The sequence below is a fragment of the Sorex fumeus genome, unplaced genomic scaffold (assembly GCF_029834395.1).
Source record: "Sorex fumeus unplaced genomic scaffold, SorFum_2.1 ptg000170l, whole genome shotgun sequence".
NCBI lineage: Eukaryota > Metazoa > Chordata > Mammalia > Eulipotyphla > Soricidae > Sorex > Sorex fumeus.
In genome coordinates, this window is record NW_026606227.1 from 187,180 (window position 1) to 198,295 (window position 11,116).

Genomic DNA, 11,116 nt, shown 5'->3' on the forward strand with positions numbered 1-11,116 from the left:
AGAAGCAGCATTGCATTACTTGGACATTCATCAGTGGTGTAACGAAAGCCTTCCTGGAATGCAGATTCAGATTATTTCCAGATTCACAGTGAATGAATGGAAATTTCTGTAGTAGAGATTCCAATGATTTCTGAACGCTGGGTTGTGTGGACAGGAAAATGAAGAAGAGCTGACTAGGTTTGACTGGATTGCCAATTGAACAGCAAGGCTGTGAGTGTGAACAGCCGCTGAAAACCAGCATTGGATTACCTGGTCATTCACCAGTGTTGTTAGGAAAATCTGCCTGGTGTGGAGAGTCAGAGGAATTCCAGATTCGCAGGGAACGAATGGAACATTCTGAAGTGGAGATAAGAATGATTTCTGAAGGCTCGGTGTGTGGAAGGAAAATCAAGAGCTAACCAGCGTTCACTGGATAGCCAATTGAACAGCACGGCTGCGAGTGTTAACACGCAGCTGAAACCAGCCTTGGGTTGCTTGGACATTCACCAGTGGTGAAACGAAAACCTGCTGGGAGTGGAGAACAAGATGAATTCAAGATTCGCGTGAATGAATGAAACATTCTGTAGTGTAGATTGCAATGGTTTCTGAGGTTTGTATTGTCTGAACTGGAAAAAGAAGAACTCACCAGTGTTGAGTCGCTAGACCGTGAACAGCACGGGTTCGAGTGTGAATAGACCGCTGAAAACCATCATTGCGTTACTTGAACATTCAGCAGTGGTGCAATGAAAACCTGCCGGGAGTGGAGATTCAGATGAATTCCAGATTCGCAGTGAATGAATGGAACATTCTCTAGTGGTGATTCCAATGATTTCTGAAGGCTGGGTTTTGTGGACACGAAAATGTAGAGCTGAACAGGGTGGAATGGATAGCCAAATGAACAGCACGTCTCGTAGTAAGAACAGGCCACTGAAAACCAGCTTTGGCTTAATTGGACATTCACAAGTGGTGTAACAAAAACCTGACGGGAGTTGAGAATTAGATGAATTTCAGATTTGCAGTCAATGAATGGAACATTCTGTGGAGGAGATACCAATTGTTTCTGAAGTTTGGGTTATGTGGACAGGAAAATGGAGCTGAAGAGGGTTGAGTGGATAGCAAATTGAACAGCACGGCTGAGAGTATGAGCAGGCCACTTAAAACCAGCATTGGCTTACTTGGATATTTACCAGTGGTGTCACGAAAACCTGCCGGGAGTGGAGATTCAGATGAATTCCAGATTCGCTGTGAATGAATGGAACATTCTGTAGTGGAGATAACAATGATTTCTCCAGTCTCTGTGGTGTGGACAGGAAAATGTAGAGCTGGCCAGGGTTGAGTGGATAGCCAATTGAACAGCACCACTGCGCTTGTGAAGAAAACACTTAAAACATTGGGTTACTTGGACATTCAACAGTGGTGTAACGAAAACCTGCCGGGAGTGGAGGTTCAGAGGAATTCCAGATTCGCAGTGAATGAATGGAACATTCTCTAGTGGAGATTCCAATGATTTCTGAAGGCTGGGTCGTGTGGAAGGAAAATCAAGAACTAATCAGGATTTAGTGGAAAGCCAATTGTATAGCATGGCTGCGAGTGTGAACATGCAGCTGAAAACCAGCATTGGGTTACTTGGACATTCATCAGTGGTGTAAGGAAAACCTGCATGGAGTGGAGAGTCAGTTGAATTCCACATTCGCAGTGAATGAATGGAACATTCTGTAGAGGAGATTCCAATGATTTCTGAAGCCTGTGTTGTGTGGACAGGAAAATGAAGAGCTGACCAGGCTTGAATCGATAGCCAAGTAAACAGCAGGGCTGCGAATATGAACAGGCCGCTGAAAACCAGCATTGGGTTACTTGGACATTCAACAGTGGTGTAATGAAAACCTGCGTGGAGTTGAGAGTCAGATGAATTCCAGATTCGCAGTGAATGAATGGAACATTCTGTAGTGGAGATAACAAAGATTTCTGAAGGCTGGTAGTGTGGTGGGACAATGAAGAGCTGAACAGGGTGGAGTGAATTGTCAATTAAACAGCACGGCTGCGAGTATGAACAGGCCTCTGAAAACCAGCATTGGCTTACTTGGACATTCACAAGTGGTGTAATGTTAACCAGGCGGGAGTGGAGAATCAGATAAACTCCAGACTCGCAGTGAATGAATGGAACATTCTGTAGTGGAGATTGCAATGATTTCTGAAATCTGGATTGTGGGGACACGAAAATGAAGAGCTGACCAGTGTTGAGTGGATAGCCTGTAAAAAGCCTCGGCTTCGAATGTGAACAGACCACTGAAAACCAGTATTGCATTACTTCGACTTTCAGCAGTGGTGTAACGAAAGCCTGCGTGGAGTGCAGATTCAGATGAATTCCAGATTCCCAGTGAATGAATGGAACATCCTGTAGTGGAGATTACAATGATTTCTGAAGGCTGGGTTGTGTGCACAGGAAAATGAGGAGCAAAACAGGTTGAGTGGATAGCCAATTGAACAGCACGACTGCGAACATGAACAGGCCTCTGAAAACCAGCATTGTTTTACTTGGACATTCACAAGTGGTGTAAGATAAATCTGCAGGTAGTGGAGATTCAGTTGAATTCCAGATTCGCAGTGAATGAATGGAACATTCTGTACTGGAGATTGCAATGATTTCTCAAGTCTGGATTGTTTGGACATGAAAATGAAGAGCTGACCACAGTTGTGTGGATACCCAGTAAAAAGCAGGGCTTAGAGTGTGAACAGACCGCTGAAAACCAGCATTGTGTTACTTGGACATTCATAAGTGGTGTAATGAAAGCCTACCTGGAGTGCAGATTCAGATGAATTCCAGATTGGCAGTGAATGAATGGAACATTCTGTACTGGCGATTCCAATGATTTCTGAAGTCTGATATTGTGGAAAAGAAAATGAAAGGCTGACCAGGTTTGAGTGGATATACAATTGAACAGCACACTGCGAGTGTGAAAAGGCGGCTGAAAACCAGCATTGGATTACTTGGTCATTCACCAGTGCTGTAATGAAAACCTGCCTGGAGCGGAGAGTCAGATGAATTGCAGAATCGCAGTGAATGAATGGAACAGTCTGTAGTGGAGATCCCAATGATTTCTGAAGGCTGGTTTGTGTGGAGAGGAAAATGAAGAGCTGACCAATATTGAGTGGATAGCCCATTGAACAGCACTTCTGCGAGTTGAACATGCCTCTGAAAACCAGTATTGAGTTACTTGGACATTCACCAGTGGTGTAACGAAAACCTGCCGGGAGTGGAGGTTCAGATGAATTCCAGATTCGCAGAGAATGAATGGAACATTCTCTAGTGGTGATTCCAATGATTTCTGAAGGCTGGGTTTTGTGGACACGAAAATGTAGAGCTGAACAGGGTGGAGTGGATAGCCAAATGAACAGCACGTCTCTTAGTATGAACAGGCCACTGAAAACCAGCATTGGCTTACTTGGACATTCACAAGTGGTGTAACGATAACCCGCCGGGAGTTGAGAGTCAGATGAATTTAAGATTCGCAGTGAATGAACGGAACATTCTGTGGAGGAGATACCAATTATTTCTGAAGGTTGGGTTATGAGGACAGGAAAATGTAGAGCTGAATAGGGTTGGGTGGATAGCAAATTGAACAGCACGGCTGAGAGTATAAGCAGGCGGCTTAAAACCAGCATTGGCTTCCTTGGACATATACCAGTGGTGTCACGAAAATCTGCCGGGAGTGGAGACTCTGATGAATTCCAGATTCGCGTGATTGAATGGAACATTCTGTAGTGGAGATTGCCAAGATTTAGAAATCTGGATAGTCTGGACAGGATATTGAAGAGCTGACCAATGTTGAGTGGATAGCCAGTGAACAGCACGGTTTCGAGTGTGAACACACCACTAAGAAGCAGCATTGCATTACTTGGACATTCATCAGTGGTGTAACGAAAGCCTTCCTGGAATGCAGATTCAGATTATTTCCAGATTCACAGTGAATGAATGGAAATTTCTGTAGTAGAGATTCCAATGATTTCTGAACGCTGGGTTGTGTGGACAGGAAAATGAAGAAGAGCTGACTAGGTTTGACTGGATTGCCAATTGAACAGCAAGGCTGTGAGTGTGAACAGCCGCTGAAAACCAGCATTGGATTACCTGGTCATTCACCAGTGTTGTTAGGAAAATCTGCCTGGTGTGGAGAGTCAGAGGAATTCCAGATTCGCAGGGAACGAATGGAACATTCTGAAGTGGAGATAAGAATGATTTCTGAAGGCTCGGTGTGTGGAAGGAAAATCAAGAGCTAACCAGCGTTCACTGGATAGCCAATTGAACAGCACGGCTGCGAGTGTTAACACGCAGCTGAAACCAGCCTTGGGTTGCTTGGACATTCACCAGTGGTGAAACGAAAACCTGCTGGGAGTGGAGAACAAGATGAATTCAAGATTCGCGTGAATGAATGAAACATTCTGTAGTGTAGATTGCAATGGTTTCTGAGGTTTGTATTGTCTGAACTGGAAAAAGAAGAACTCACCAGTGTTGAGTCGCTAGACCGTGAACAGCACGGGTTCGAGTGTGAATAGACCGCTGAAAACCATCATTGCGTTACTTGAACATTCAGCAGTGGTGCAATGAAAACCTGCCGGGAGTGGAGATTCAGATGAATTCCAGATTCGCAGTGAATGAATGGAACATTCTCTAGTGGTGATTCCAATGATTTCTGAAGGCTGGGTTTTGTGGACACGAAAATGTAGAGCTGAACAGGGTGGAATGGATAGCCAAATGAACAGCACGTCTCGTAGTAAGAACAGGCCACTGAAAACCAGCTTTGGCTTAATTGGACATTCACAAGTGGTGTAACAAAAACCTGACGGGAGTTGAGAATTAGATGAATTTCAGATTTGCAGTCAATGAATGGAACATTCTGTGGAGGAGATACCAATTGTTTCTGAAGTTTGGGTTATGTGGACAGGAAAATGGAGCTGAAGAGGGTTGAGTGGATAGCAAATTGAACAGCACGGCTGAGAGTATGAGCAGGCCACTTAAAACCAGCATTGGCTTACTTGGATATTTACCAGTGGTGTCACGAAAACCTGCCGGGAGTGGAGATTCAGATGAATTCCAGATTCGCTGTGAATGAATGGAACATTCTGTAGTGGAGATAACAATGATTTCTCCAGTCTCTGTGGTGTGGACAGGAAAATGTAGAGCTGGCCAGGGTTGAGTGGATAGCCAATTGAACAGCACCACTGCGCTTGTGAAGAAAACACTTAAAACATTGGGTTACTTGGACATTCAACAGTGGTGTAACGAAAACCTGCCGGGAGTGGAGGTTCAGAGGAATTCCAGATTCGCAGTGAATGAATGGAACATTCTCTAGTGGAGATTCCAATGATTTCTGAAGGCTGGGTCGTGTGGAAGGAAAATCAAGAACTAATCAGGATTTAGTGGAAAGCCAATTGTATAGCATGGCTGCGAGTGTGAACATGCAGCTGAAAACCAGCATTGGGTTACTTGGACATTCATCAGTGGTGTAAGTAAGGAAAACCTGCATGGAGTGGAGAGTCAGTTGAATTCCACATTCGCAGTGAATGAATGGAACATTCTGTAGAGGAGATTCCAATGATTTCTGAAGCCTGTGTTGTGTGGACAGGAAAATGAAGAGCTGACCAGGCTTGAATCGATAGCCAAGTAAACAGCAGGGCTGCGAATATGAACAGGCCGCTGAAAACCAGCATTGGGTTACTTGGACATTCAACAGTGGTGTAATGAAAACCTGCGTGGAGTTGAGAGTCAGATGAATTCCAGATTCGCAGTGAATGAATGGAACATTCTGTAGTGGAGTTAACAAAGATTTCTGAAGGCTGGTAGTGTGGTGGGACAATGAAGAGCTGAACAGGGTGGAGTGAATTGTCAATTAAACAGCACGGCTGCGAGTATGAACAGGCCTCTGAAAACCAGCATTGGCTTACTTGGACATTCACAAGTGGTGTAATGTTAACCAGGCGGGAGTGGAGAATCAGATAAACTCCAGACTCGCAGTGAATGAATGGAACATTCTGTAGTGGAGATTGCAATGATTTCTGTAATCTGGATTGTGGGGACACGAAAATGAAGAGCTGACCAGTGTTGAGTGGATAGCCTGTAAAAAGCCTCGGCTTCGAATGTGAACAGACCACTGTAAACCAGTATTGCATTACTTCGACTTTCAGCAGTGGTGTAACGAAAGCCTGCGTGGAGTGCAGATTCAGATGAATTCCAGATTCCCAGTGAATGAATGGAACATCCTGTAGTGGAGATTACAATGATTTCTGAAGGCTGGGTTGTGTGCACAGGAAAATGAGGAGCAAAACAGGTTGAGTGGATAGCCAATTGAACAGCACGACTGCGAACATGAACAGGCCTCTGAAAACCAGCATTGTTTTACTTGGACATTCACAAGTGGTGTAAGATAAATCTGCAGGTAGTGGAGATTCAGTTGAATTCCAGATTCGCAGTGAATGAATGGAACATTCTGTACTGGAGATTGCAATGATTTCTCAAGTCTGGATTGTTTGGACATGAAAATGAAGAGCTGACCACAGTTGTGTGGATACCCAGTAAAAAGCAGGGCTTAGAGTGTGAACAGACCACTGAAAACCAGCATTGTGTTACTTGGACATTCATAAGTGGTGTAAAGAAAGCCTACCTGGAGTGCAGATTCAGATGAATTCCAGATTGGCAGTGAATGAATGGAACATTCTGTACTGGCGATTCCAATGATTTCTGAAGTCTGATATTGTGGAAAAGAAAATGAAAGGCTGACCAGGTTTGAGTGGCTAGACAATTGAACAGCACACTGCGACTGTGAAAAGGCGGCTGAAAACCAGCATTGGATTACTTGGTCATTCACCAGTGCTGTAATGAAAACCTGCCTGGAGTGGAGAGTCAGATGAATTGCAGAATCGCAGTGAATGAATGGAACAGTCTGTAGTGGAGATCCCAATGATTTCTGAAGGCTGGTTTGTGTGGAGAGGAAAATGAAGAGCTGACCAATATTGAGTGGATAGCCCATTGAACAGCACTTCTGCGAGTTGAACAGGCCTCTGAAAACCAGCATTGGCTTACTTGGACATTCACAAGTGGTGTAACGATAACCCGCCGGGAGTTGAGAGTCAGATGAATTTAAGATTCGCAGTGAATGAACGGAACATTCTGTGGAGGAGATACCAATTATTTCTGAAGGTTGGGTTATGAGGACAGGAAAATGTAGAGCTGAATAGGGTTGGGTGGATAGCAAATTGAACAGCACGGCTGAGTGTGTTAGCAGGCGGCTTAAAACCAGCATTGTCTTCCTTGGACATTTACCAGTGGTGTCACGAAAACCTTCCAGGAGTGGAGACTCTGATGAATTCCAGATTCGCGTGATTGAATGGAACATTCTGTAGTGGTGATTGCCAACATTTAGAAATCTGGATAGTCTGGACAGGATATTGAAGAGCTGACCGATATTGAGTGGATAAACCAATGAACAGCACGGTTTCGAGTGTGAACAGACCACTAAGAAGCAGCATTGCATTACTTGGACATTCATCAGTGGTGTAACGAAAGCCTTCCTGGAATGCAGATTCAGATTATTTCCAGATTCACAGTGAATGAATGGAAATTTCTGTAGTAGAGATTCCAATGATTTCTGAACGCTGGGTTGTGTGGACAGGAAAATGAAGAGCTGACTAGGTTTGACTGGATTGCCAGTTGAACAGCAAGGCTGTGAGTGTGAACAGCCGCTGAAAACCAGCATTGGATTACCTGGTCATTCACCAGTGTTGTTAGGAAAATCTGCCTGGTGTGGAGAGTCAGAGGAATTCCAGATTCGCAGGGAACGAATGGAACATTCTGAAGTGGAGATAAGAATGATTTCTGAAGGCTCGGTGTGTGGAAGGAAAATCAAGAGCTAACCAGCGTTCACTGGATAGCCAATTGAACAGCACGGCTGCGAGTGTTAACACGCAGCTGAAACCAGCCTTGGGTTGCTTGGACATTCACCAGTGGTGAAACGAAAACCTGCTGGGAGTGGAGAACAAGATGAATTCAAGATTCGCGTGAATGAATGAAACATTCTGTAGTGTAGATTGCAATGGTTTCTGAGGTTTGTATTGTCTGAACTGGAAAAAGAAGAACTCACCAGTGTTGAGTCGCTAGACCGTGAACAGCACGGGTTCGAGTGTGAATAGACCGCTGAAAACCATCATTGCGTTTCTTGAACATTCAGCAGTGGTGCAATGAAAACCTGCCGGGAGTGGAGATTCAGATGAATTCCAGATTCGCAGTGAATGAATGGAACATTCTCTAGTGGTGATTCCAATGATTTCTGAAGGCTGGGTTTTGTGGACACGAAAATGTAGAGCTGAACAGGGTGGAATGGATAGCCAAATGAACAGCACGTCTCGTAGTAAGAACAGGCCACTGAAAACCAGCTTTGGCTTAATTGGACATTCACAAGTGGTGTAACGAAAACCTGACGGGAGTTGAGAATTAGATGAATTTCAGATTTGCAGTCAATGAATGGAACATTCTGTGGAGGAGATACCAATTGTTTCTGAAGTTTGGGTTATGTGGACAGGAAAATGGAGCTGAAGAGGGTTGAGTGGATAGCAAATTGAACAGCACGGCTGAGAGTATGAGCAGGCCACTTAAAACCAGCATTGGCTTACTTGGATATTTACCAGTGGTGTCACGAAAACCTGCCGGGAGTGGAGATTCAGATGAATTCCAGATTCGCTGTGAATGAATGGAACATTCTGTAGTGGAGATAACAATGATTTCTCCAGTCTCTGTGGTGTGGACAGGAAAATGTAGAGCTGGCCAGGGTTGAGTGGATAGCCAATTGAACAGCACCACTGCGCTTGTGAAGAAAACACTTAAAACGTTGGGTTACTTGGACATTCAACAGTGGTGTAACGAAAACCTGCCGGGAGTGGAGGTTCAGAGGAATTCCAGATTCGCAGTGAATGAATGGAACATTCTCTAGTGGAGATTCCAATGATTTCTGAAGGCTGGGTCGTGTGGAAGGAACATCAAGAACTAATCAGGATTTAGTGGAAAGCCAATTGTATAGCATGGCTGCGAGTGTGAACATGCAGCTGAAAACCAGCATTGGGTTACTTGGACATTCATCAGTGGTGTAAGGAAAACCTGCATGGAGTGGAGAGTCAGTTGAATTCCACATTCGCAGTGAATGAATGGAACATTCTGTAGAGGAGATTCCAATGATTTCTGAAGCCTGTGTTGTGTGGACAGGAAAATGAAGAGCTGACCAGGCTTGAATCGATAGCCAAGTAAACAGCAGGGCTGCGAATATGAACAGGCCGCTGAAAACCAGCATTGGGTTACTTGGACATTCAACAGTGGTGTAATGAAAACCTGCGTGGAGTTGAGAGTCAGATGAATTCCAGATTCGCAGTGAATGAATGGAACATTCTGTAGTGGAGATAACAAAGATTTCTGAAGGCTGGTAGTGTGGTGGGACAATGAAGAGCTGAACAGGGTGGAGTGAATTGTCAATTAAACAGCACGGCTGCGAGTATGAACAGGCCTCTGAAAACCAGCATTGGCTTACTTGGACATTCACAAGTGGTGTAATGTTAACCAGGCGGGAGTGGAGAATCAGATAAACTCCAGACTCGCAGTGAATGAATGGAACATTCTGTAGTGGAGATTGCAATGATTTCTGAAATCTGGATTGTGGGGACACGAAAATGAAGAGCTGACCAGTGTTGAGTGGATAGCCTGTAAAAAGCCTCGGCTTCGAATGTGAACAGACCACTGAAAACCAGTATTGCATTACTTCGACTTTCAGCAGTGGTGTAACGAAAGCCTGCGTGGAGTGCAGATTCAGATGAATTCCAGATTCCCAGTGAATGAATGGAACATCCTGTAGTGGAGATTACAATGATTTCTGAAGGCTGGGTTGTGTGCACAGGAAAATGAGGAGCAAAACAGGTTGAGTGGATAGCCAATTGAACAGCACGACTGCGAACATGAACAGGCCTCTGAAAACCAGCATTGTTTTACTTGGACATTCACAAGTGGTGTAAGATAAATCTGCAGGTAGTGGAGATTCAGTTGAATTCCAGATTCGCAGTGAATGAATGGAACATTCTGTACTGGAGATTGCAATGATTTCTCAAGTCTGGATTGTTTGGACATGAAAATGAAGAGCTGACCACAGTTGTGTGGATACCCAGTAAAAAGCAGGGCTTAGAGTGTGAACAGACCACTGAAAACCAGCATTGTGTTACTTGGACATTCATAAGTGGTGTAAAGAAAGCCTACCTGGAGTGCAGATTCAGATGAATTCCAGATTGGCAGTGAATGAATGGAACATTCTGTACTGGCGATTCCAATGATTTCTGAAGTCTGATATTGTGGAAAAGAAAATGAAAGGCTGACCAGGTTTGAGTGGCTAGACAATTGAACAGCACACTGCGACTGTGAAAAGGCGGCTGAAAACCAGCATTGGATTACTTGGTCATTCACCAGTGCTGTAATGAAAACCTGCCTGGAGTGGAGAGTCAGATGAATTGCAGAATCGCAGTGAATGAATGGAACAGTCTGTAGTGGAGATCCCAATGATTTCTGAAGGCTGGTTTGTGTGGAGAGGAAAATGAAGAGCTGACCAATATTGAGTGGATAGCCCATTGAACAGCACTTCTGCGAGTTGAACAGGCCTCTGAAAACCAGCATTGGCTTACTTGGACATTCACAAGTGGTGTAACGATAACCCGCCGGGAGTTGAGAGTCAGATGAATTTAAGATTCGCAGTGAATGAACGGAACATTCTGTGGAGGAGATACCAATTATTTCTGAAGGTTGGGTTATGAGGACAGGAAAATGTAGAGCTGAATAGGGTTGGGTGGATAGCAAATTGAACAGCACGGCTGAGTGTGTTAGCAGGCGGCTTAAAACCAGCATTGTCTTCCTTGGACATTTACCAGTGGTGTCACGAAAACCTTCCAGGAGTGGAGACTCTGATGAATTCCAGATTCGCGTGATTGAATGGAACATTCTGTAGTGGTGATTGCCAACATTTAGAAATCTGGATAGTCTGGACAGGATATTGAAGAGCTGACCGATATTGAGTGGATAAACCAATGAACAGCACGGTTTCGAGTGTGAACAGACCACTAA